This window comes from Colossoma macropomum, unplaced genomic scaffold (genome assembly GCF_904425465.1).
Source record: "Colossoma macropomum unplaced genomic scaffold, Colossoma_macropomum, whole genome shotgun sequence".
In the NCBI taxonomy this organism is placed as follows: Eukaryota; Metazoa; Chordata; class Actinopteri; order Characiformes; family Serrasalmidae; genus Colossoma; species Colossoma macropomum.
The window spans coordinates 389918-400837 of record NW_023494911.1 but is presented as its reverse complement, the minus strand read 5'-3'; the positions used below and the strand labels follow the sequence as shown (position 1 = coordinate 400837).

General features: G+C 41.2%; 1 pseudogene; it reads right to left on the bottom strand.

Annotated features, from left to right (window-relative positions):
• Positions 1 to 5061: 5061 nt before the first annotated feature.
• LOC118800576 overlaps positions 5062 to 10920 on the bottom strand; it is an 81126-nt pseudogene continuing 75267 nt past the window's right edge.

Here is a 10920-nt window from a genome sequence, read left to right as displayed (position 1 = left end):
ACAGCTAAAAACAGCAAATACTGCAGTTTTTTATTAAATGTTGCATTTGTAAGTGTGACATCATAACATATATACTGAATAGTGATCACTGTACTCAGAAACACATTTTAGGACATGATGTAATGACTCATACACCGTGTTACAAAGTGCAGCAGTGTTTAGTAAACGGGGTGATGGGAGGGGAAATACCAGTAACATCACACTCACACTGTAAATTTGATTGGCTGCTGGTACAATATGGATCAGAAGGAGGAGTTAAGGTCCTTATTTTGAGGAGAACATCTTGTCTACAATCTTTTAAGCATTACAGGAAGGAGAAATAAATCACAACACTATCATTAGCATTGGAAAACTCTCAAAGTAGAACCGTTCTCCATTCAGACCTCATAAACTCATCTGTTGCTCTTCCTCCCATCCAGAAAGATGATCGTAATGATAACGAGACTTTCACTGATCTTTCATTTCTATCAGTAACAGCAGAGGATCTGTGTGAGCTGCAGATAATGAGAAATGTATGTTTATTTCTCTTTTTTATTTTATTTATTTTAAAATGTAACACAGCAGCTGACCAGCCAGCTCTGGGACTCCAGTAAGGAAAGTTCTATCAGGAGGTTTTACAGCAGCAATATTTTACAGGAAAAACATGTCCTAAATATCACAGCAAACAGTGTGTTTCTTTATGTGACAACAGAGATCACTCCTTCACCACACAGGAGGAGGTCCAGACAAAGAGAAGAGCATTCTGGGAGGTAAACAACAAACAAATACATAAACAAAGGCCTGAGTCTGAAGTTCTCCTCCATCTTTCTGTAAACACCTTCAATCACAGCTCCATAAATTATACAGACCTCTCAAGAGTGAAGTGTCTTAGTGAGGAGTCTCTCTGCTTCAGTCAGCCTGATGGGCTGTATTTGTGCTTTATCTCTGCTGCTGGTCAGTTTGATCTTCATCACTAGCTGAGAAGATCTGACCAACCAGCAGATTTAACGCTGTTAGCGTCAAGAGTGTAGCTGTTCATTTACGACTGGAGGGAAGATACAGGATAGTGCTAGCATATATACTTATAACATTAGCCTCAGCCACCTAGCTAGCTAACATTGCTTTAGTGAACTCTTCACACATCAACACACCACTGTAGTGTCCACTCTGGGCTCTCAGTGATGATGTAACAGTGCTCAGTGACTTTATCCTCACCTGGAAGAGTAAAGAGTTCATTAGCTGTGTTTCTGGACGTCTTTCTCAGAGTCCAAAACCTGTAGCTGTGATATCTGTGAGTAAATGGACTCAGATGAACACAGAGAAAGACACACACAGAGTCACTGGAGTGGTTTCTGAGTTTAATGAGGTGAGTTTTCTCTCTCAGTGTGAAGTTTCTCAGTCACTCAGAGAGAGAGAGAGAGACAGAGACAGAGATACAGATACGAGAGAGAGAGAGAGAGAGAGAGAGAGAATTCACTCGTTTCTTTGCCTGTGTAATGAGTCAAAAAAAAGACGTTTTATTAACTCTATGGAACCGAGCGTCTCACTGCTGCTCCATTCTGAGAATCTGAGCCTCTTGAACTGGTTTAAACCTTTAATCTGCCAGAGGAGCTACAGAGTGTGAACGATCACAATGGTCAGAGTGAAATACACCACTCAGAGGCTCTGCAGATGGATGCTGCCGCTTTCCAGCGCTGGCGTTCCCGAACTCCATCAGCCGCAGGGTGAACGGGACGATTTCCAGCCTGAGACCCAGAGGAGCCCTGAGTTTAGAGGTTCCTCAGAGTCGCTGTGGTGTGAGTGTTCCTGCTGCCATGCGACCCTTGCAGTGGTACCTGATATTACTGACTAAAATAACAGGAACACTCTGAGGGTTCTATCAGTCGAGTAGTGCAGATGTTCTAGATAAACTCTGAGCAAAGCTGTAAGAGCTGATTTAATGTGTATTAAATCTAGATTGATAAAGAATCTCATCAATAAAGTGTGTAATCAGAGACAGTTTGGGGTGATGTTGAACATGTTTAACTCTCTGTGTCTCAGCTTATGAAGCGTTTGATCACAGGACTCACCTCAGAGCATGGAGATGATCAGTGTCTCTAACAGACGTCACTGTATGACTAACTGTTATCTAGAACAACAGGAGGAACATGAAAAGTGAGAACAAAGATGGTTAAAATGAACCTTCCTGCTCTTTGCTCTGTCCTGCTGATCTCTCATCGAGCTGTTTTCCACATTTAGTTTAATCACAGTTCTGATTTAGCGCTGTGGACATGACCACTGTAACCACCACCACCCATATAACCACCTCCAATATAACCACCACCAGCACCACCACCACTATAACCACCACCAACACCACTGTAACAATCTGACCAAACTCAGCAGTTACTAATAAAATCTTAACACTAATTTGGTGAGAAAAAAAACATGCGAGCACTAGAATACCACACAGCTTGCACAAATTAGATTTTACTTAATCTTCCCCAGAACAGACAACACACTAACAGCAACAGCAACAAAGCTTAAAAAAAACAAACCAGAAAAGCAGTTGATTATAAGATCTGCTACAGAAGTCCATTAGGTGGGATAAAGAAATCAAAGTCCAGAGATTGTCTCTATCAAATCCAATAAAAAAAAAAGTCCAAAAAATGTCAAACCACAACCATTGTCCAAGCAAACAATGTCCCCGGAATACTCAAAAATCAAAACAGGGCCCAGCAGTGCAAAAACAAACAAACAAACAAAAAAAAACAGGAACGAGCTCACCCAGTTCCTTGAGGTATCTCCACAGTTAGAGTGGGATCCAATGTTCAAGGACAAACATGAGTAGAAAAAGGAGTAAAAGTCTGTGAGGGCTTGAGCAGCAATGATCCACCAGGCCTGTCTTCCCCAACCTTGACCCTCCATGAAACGGCTGCCACACTTTCCTGTTCCCAAACAAGGGTTTATATGCAAAATAAGAGTCCCCCTTTGGAATGAACAGGAAACATTTTCAAAAAAAAAAATCTGGAAAACAAAACATAATAAAAATACCAGAAATAGGATAAGGCCACAACTCCTATCAGAACATCCCAGTTAGAAGTCATAAAGGAAAGTAAGGACTTTATTTCTTTGGGGTAACCTAAATAACACTACCTGAAATCTATGTTAGTGTTAATCATTAAAAATAGGTATCCCACAGGTCCCCTTATGTGGTGGTGTCACACCACCACCACTATAACCACCACCAGTATAACCACCAACAACACCACCACTATAACCACCTCCACTATAATCACCACCACTATAACCACCACCACTATGACCACCACCAACACCACCACCACAGTAGTATGAAATGACTGCTGATGTGTTTTTATCTAGATCAGCCCAGGCTGTACCAGAGCTTTGATTACTGTCATTCCAACAATGCTAAATTTTGCCGGCATTTCTGTGGGAGTTACTATATAACATTAGCACCAAGCTAACTGAGGTGTCCTTTCACTTCTCCACTCTAGATTTAATACCAACTTACAGCAGCTCTACATGATTTAGGACATTTAGAGATTCTATGAAAAATACTTCAACACTGCATCCATAGACAGTCATTCAGTTCACAAAGCGGAGAGGGAGAACCAGTACGGCGGCCGAGTGGATCAGGTGTTGTTAGATTAGGGCTGGGTATGAACTCCGCAGGGTGGGAGATCTTCAGGGCCAGGACTGGGTGTCTCCTGATCTAGTACATCACCACTAACTGCTCCAGAGTGGACACTAGAATGGTGTGTTGATATGTTGATGTTTATTTGCAGAAATGGTCACTGTGATGGCAGCACCAGCAGAACTGATACGTTCCTGAGATCAGGAGAGAAATGATGAGGCAGGACGACAGGAGTTCTCTGCAGGTGTTTATTAGATGTTCTTTTACAAACAGAAACAGTTTCAGATCAAAGCCAATAAAACAATAAGAATCATCGGTCAGTGGGGGAAACGTGTGTCCAGCGCTAACATCAGCTCTCTAACTAAAGACGTGTGATGGTGCCATTAGCCAGCGACCCTCAGCGAGGCTTAGTTTCCTCATTTCAATCAGAAACTTAGATCTCGACAAAATGATCAGCTTAATGAAAACCCTCTCCTCACACTGCCCCCTGCTGGTGCTGAATAAGAACAGCAAGAAGATCCTCTAAGCTAGAGATTCTCTGCAGCTCATTTCTGAATAAACATTATTATGAGGATAATAAATGTATGATTATAATCTCCCAGATAAAACACAACCTGCACCACATTTCAGAGAAGAAAAATACACTATATATGAAAAATGACAATATTCACAAAGACAAATGTGAGCACAGCATTGTGGGAGTCACGTTCACACTGAGGAGCCGCTTCACTAAAACACTGAGTGTAATGACTTTAACCCTTGAAGATTCTCTACTGAAGACTTTAACCTCAAATAGCTTTGACAGCTACACTGCTATTCTCAGTGTAATGGGCTCATGATGGTTGTCATGGTGACTTTATAATAACATCAGCTTTATGTTACTTTAGTAGATCAAGTTAAAAGGTGAAATGTAGCCATGAGGTTTGTACAAATGTATAACTCAAAAACTTTATTATACATTTATTTTTATTTATTTACTGTATTTTATTCATTTTGTTTTCTGTAAATGAAACAGTAATTATCCGTATTTAGTAATCATTTTTAAACGTCTCTTAGAATTAAACAGGCTGTTGTTTTTACTGTGCCTGTAGTAAAAGGCACGGTGGTGGGCAGGCCTAAACTGCTGAAGGCTGAATGGTCATCTAATCCAGGTCAGTAGTTTCACTGGTTTCTTGTTCATTAGAAAAGCGTGAAAAAGTCCATCATCCATGCGTGGATTGTAGGTGACCAGCAGGTCCGAACCTTTATTACACACTTCCATAACCTAAGAATAACTCAGTCAGTTTATGCTGTAGTTCATGCAATTGCTGAGGAATAAGCTTTAGAATGTAATAAGCCTAAGATTATAAGAGGATAATCACTATTAATAGACTCTGATCATATAATTAGGTGAAGAAAAAGAGATGATAAGAACAGAAACTTAGTCAAACAGGATTCACAGACCATCAGCCACGATCACCACCATCATTTTTATCACACAACTTCACAGATGATCCACTGTAGACAAAGAACCCAGCGTAGAGAGGCTGAGTGAATGTGGAGTGGACTGTATGTAGGAGGGTCATTGTGTCAGAGACGCTGTAGAAGGACAGAATTCCTGCATTGTGATCCACATAAACTCCTATTCTGGAGGATGGACGTCCTGGGAGATCAGTGCGAATGTTGTTGTGCCAGAAAGTGAGAGAAGAAGAAGAAGAACAGCACAGACTCCAGGACTGATTGTTACATCCAAACACACATTCTCTACCCCGTCCTTTCCTCCTGATCTCTTTATATGAAACTGATATGTTCACATCTGCTCTCCACTCAACCTCCCAGTAACAGCGTCCACTCAGACTCTCCACACTCAACACCTGAAAATAAACGTCAAATCTCTCTGGATGATCAGAGTAACTCTGGACTACATGACTCCACTTCACCACTCTGTTCTTCTCAGACAGGATGAGGCGACGATTTACTGTGTTAGGATCCAGAGTCAGCTGACAGAAATCTAAATAAAATCACAATAAAATAAAGAAAATAATCAGTTTATGTTTGTGTTCACAGAAAGTTCTTATTTGAAGAAAAACATTGTGTTTGTTGTTGTGTTTATTTTCAACGTTAAACGTCTCTACAGTGAGAATTTCAGACGCTGCCTAAAGGCTCAACTTACACTGTAGAAAATCTTCTCTGCTGTTTGGTTCTGAGAGTGATAAAGGAGCTGCTGCAGCTGTGGAGACACAAGAACACACAGGACCACATCAATAGAATAGAATAGAATAGAATAGAAGAGCCAGCAGGAAGCTCCTCTTACCCTGTGGAGGGATTTTCCTGAACTCCTCTCTGCAGAACTCCTCTAGTCTCTCTTTCAGATCAGAGAGAGCGCTCCTCACTCCATCAAATGAGAGATGGTGATGGACAGAGATGCTGGAGGAGTCCTCAGATCCAGAAGAGACGCTCAGAGACTGGAAACTCTACACAGAGGAAAAACAGAATGGAGAAAAAGAGGAATGAAGCAGCTCAGACCAAATCAGACTAAAGATGAGCGAGTGATCAGACAGAGCTCTGTTTATTACTGTCTTCATGAACTTTAGCTGAGAGGAGTTTGATGAAGTTGATGATGAACAGGTTTCCTCTGTAGATCAGTGATTGTTACCTGGAGGAAATGGATGTGATCCTCTGTGAGTGAAAGCTGCTCCAGCTCAGTGTTTCTCCTCTTTAGATCAGCGATCTCCTGCTCCAGTTTCTCCAGGAGTTCTTCAGCTGCACTCAGTTCAGCCTCCTCCTGAGCTCTGATCAGCTCTGTTAGCTCAGAGCGCTTTTTCCTCAATGGAGCAGATCAGTTCAGTCCAGATCCTCTCAGTGTCCTCCACTGCTGTCTGAGCACAGCGCTGTTAGAGCACATACAGAGAGCACATATAGAGCTCCATTTAAAGGAGGACTTCAGTAGAACATCTCATTACACACTTTCACTCCTCACAGTCAGTGTAGTCCATCAGTTCAGACGGGTTTAGTGTCTGACGTTTGATTACTCAGGTCTGCACTAAAAGTAAGTGTTTAAATAGCAAACAGCTATGCTAGGCTAATAAAAGTAAAAGTTAGGTTGTGTTCCCTTGTTCAAATTAATACACACACACACACACATTTTCTAAGCCACTTATACTTCTGGGTCACGGGGGGAGCCCGAGCCAATCCCAGCATTAATTGGGCAGCAGGCAGGATACACCCTGGACAGGTCACCAGTCCATCGCAGGGCTCAAAGAGTAATAGCTAAACTAAAATAAAAATAAAATAAAATAGCTTGTCTACAGATAATTTATGAGTGGCAAGTTTATACTGAACTCTTTTAAGGAGAGCTGGAGGAGAAAGAGGAGTAAACGACCCGTGACTATCTGACAAAATGATTCAGAAATTTATGACAACATATTCTGGACTGTATTCAAATTCAAGGGCAAATCTGCAAATGCTAATTCAATTGTGTATTCACAGTTTTATTTCCAATATGAGTGTACATTATTTAAGACATAATTCAAAAACAAAATGTTTATTTGCATTTGCATTTTTGTGCATAATGGCTGTCATAATTCAAATTCAAAAGCAAAATGTGTATTTGCTGCAGAAAGCGTTCTTCTGCCCTGTCACACTCATTGTGATGAAGTGCTTTGAGAAACTGGTTCTCAGTCATCTGAAAGCAGCACTCCCACCATCACTGGATCCCCTCTAATTTGTGTACCCCTCAAACAGATCAACAGAGGATGCCATTTCCACAGCTGTTCATTCTGCCCTCACCCACCTGGAAAATCGAAACACATAGATTAGTATTCTGTTCATTGACTTCAGCTCCACCTTCAATACAATTATCCCCACCATGCTTGTCACCTAGCTCGGCCATCTCGGATTCAGAACCCCCCATGTCATTGGACAGACCCCAGTCTGTGAGATTGGGCACTCATATGTCCTCCACCCTCACCCTGAACACCGGTGTCCCACAAGGCTGTGTGCTGAGTCCTCTGCTCTTCTCCCTATTTACCCATAACTGCGTTCCTCCGCACACATCTAACATCATTATTAAATTTGCAGACAATACCCACAGTGGTTGGCCACATCAGCGACAATGATGAATCAACCTACAGGGAGGAGATCCAGCACCTGGCTGCCTGGTGTACCGCCAACAACCTCTCCCTCAACACAGACAAAACCAAGGAGCTCATTGTGGACTACCGGTAAAACAAAAGCTGCACACTATCTCCTGTCCAAATCAACGGTTCTGAGGTAGAGCGTGTCTCCAGCTTCAAGTTCCTGGGAGTACACATCTCCGAAGACCTTTCATGGACACTCAACACCTCATACCTGGTCAAGAAGGCACAGCAGCACCTATACTTCCTGAGGAGACTGAAGAAAGAACATCTGTCTCCTCAGATTCTCACAAACTTCTACTGCTGCACCATTGAAAGCGCACTGACAAACTGTGTGACAGTGTGGTACAGCAGCTCCACTGAGGCTGATGGGAAGGCCCTCCAAAAAATGGTGAGGACCGCTGAGCGCATGACTGGCACATGGCTCCCTGACATCAGAGACATCCACCACCAGCACTGTGTGCACAGAGCGCACAGCATCATCAAGGACTCCTCCCACCCCAGCCACACACTGTTTAAACTCCTCCCATCCGGGAGGACATACAGAAGCATTCAGACCAGAACCAGCCAGCTCAGGTCCAGCTTCTTTCCTTCCACGCTGCTGAACTCCACACCACTCCACTAATACTAAAACTTGTATGTTGCACACAGTATTTATTTATCATTCATTATCTCTTGCATTTCCATACAACAGACTGTTCATTGTATATAGAATATAACACATAACTGCTTACTCTAACAATAACATACCGTATATATTGTATTTATAGTATTATGTGTGTAAATATATATATATATATATATATATATATGTATATATCATTCATAGATATATTTATATTGTGTATATATTGTTCATATAGTTATATATTTCATACACTGTAAAAGCTAATGAGTTCAGTGAACTTAAATGCTTTAAGCAAACCGATTGCCTTAAACCATTTAAGTTTAGGTGTCACGCATCCAGCAAGTTCCACATTGGATTCGGGCGCGATCTCCCAGACTCCTCTGGGAGATCACATGACTCCCGAACTTCCCGCAAACTCAGACGCTCACATGGACTCAATCTCCCAGAATCCTCTGGGAGATCACCTGACTCCTCATATGACTTCGTGCTCCTATCAGCGCTTTAGATCTCCAGAGTAGTTTAGTATATAAGCCCGGGCTTTAGCAATAGATAGTTGTGAGGTATTGTATCCATTTTGCGATCTACTGAGCATTCTATCCATTGTTTATATATTGTGTATGACCTTTGCCTTTTGTTCTTTTGACCTTTTTGCTCTGCCGTTTGGATTGTTTGCCTCATCATCTGTCTCCTGTTTTTTTTTTATCTTTTTGCCTGTCTTCGACTACGCCTTTTCCTGTTTTGTGACAACGACTCTGGACTTTGAATCTTTCAGTAAAGCCTCATTCGTGTTTTACATTCGCGAGCGTCTGAATCTGGTTGGCATTTTACATTAGGTTACTCAAATCATTTGACCATGAGTAATTCCCTGAACTGACTATGAAGAACACATTTGTTACACTTAAGTAAATTGAGTAAATTACTCCTTTGATCTTAAAACGATTGAGTATTTTGGACTCATATATAATAAAGGTACTAACTCAATACAGTTAAGCAATTCTAACATATATTTACTTTACACAACTCTAGCCATTCAAGTTCAGCTAACTCAGTTTCTTCAATTAATAGCTAAACTATGCATTAATTTTGACAAATTTATACTGAACTACAGGACATTTTTGACAAGAATGCCTTAAACAGTTTAACTTAATACTGCTCTGGACCATCTTGCCCAATACTGACAGTTCAGGCCAGAATGCAGGTGGTCCGAAGTGTTCAGAACCACACTCAGCAGGTGGGGTCATGGTAGCTCAGCTTACTGATCTACTGTTAGTACTGACTGAGATTAGATGAACTTCCAAAATTTAGAAAACAAGTAAGAGCCCAAAGGGAAGGTAGGCTGGGGAGAGTGACGACACAGAGATAGTAGGTTAAACAAGGTGGAAGGACACGCCCAATATGCCACCAAGAGCCAATAGGAATGATGCAAGTTTTGCTCAAGGTTTCACTGACCAAGCTTTTATCAAGTAAAGCTGAGAAGTCTTAACAAACTAAACTAAACAGCAAGAGGTTGATTCAGCTCAAAGATCCCATCTGAATGTCCAAAGTTGTCAAAAGTGACATGAAAAGTATGAGAAGTCCAAATCACTTGAATGTAAACCCAACCCTGTCTGTACCCACCTGTAAAGTCAACTTAAATAAAAATAGTGAACATAAAACACTTGAAAAAAGTTACCTTAACTCAAAATATGCCAACAAATGATTTTACTCAAAATGACTGAGTTACTATCTCAATTCATTTTTGAGTTGGTTTGAATTTGTCAGATTAAGTTATAATTTTCTGTAGTATTTAAGTTGTGTTAACTTAGACAAAATACTCTTTGCACTTCTGGTAGATGCTAACTGCATTCCATTGCGTTGTACTTGTACTAAGCAATGACAAAGTTGAATCTATTTATCTATCTATCTATCTATCTATGTAAAAAGTTCAAAAAAGCAAAGTATTGAAAAGTGTTTTTGACATTTCATTTTTATTGTCTTAATGGACTGATTCTAGCATATTAACAACCCAATATCCTGTTTGAAATTGGATTTTTACTGTCAGCCAGCCAGGAAGTAATGAATCTAAACTTTAGCAGTCCCAGAGCAGAGCTAGAACTAGCAGTAGCAACCACTGAGTGACACTGTAACACTCACTCTCCAGGCTGAGGATAATTCTGTCCAAAGTGATTGTTGTGTGGAAGTGATTCTTGATCAACTAGAAGAGCTTGAAATGTCCTACTGTAGATGGAGCTGAAGGAAGCTTCTCAGTCAAATTCTTAGTCAAGTCCCGTTCCACCTGAAATTGTACAGAATGTAAACGGATGTTGGATGGGTTACCCAGCAAATCCGCCCGATCAAACTTCTAGTAGGGCAGCACCATGAACTAGTTTCCTTTATGCTTATCCAGGTGCCAGAGTTGCAGCTAGTTTTGGGGTTTCCCTGGCTGCAACGACATGATCTGCATTTGGACTGGCCGACTCTGTCAGTGGCTGGCTGGGGTCCTCAATGCACGGTTTCTTGCATCAAGATTCCCGTACCAAGCCCAATCCCATCTAAAGCTCCTTTCACATGTCCTGATCTGA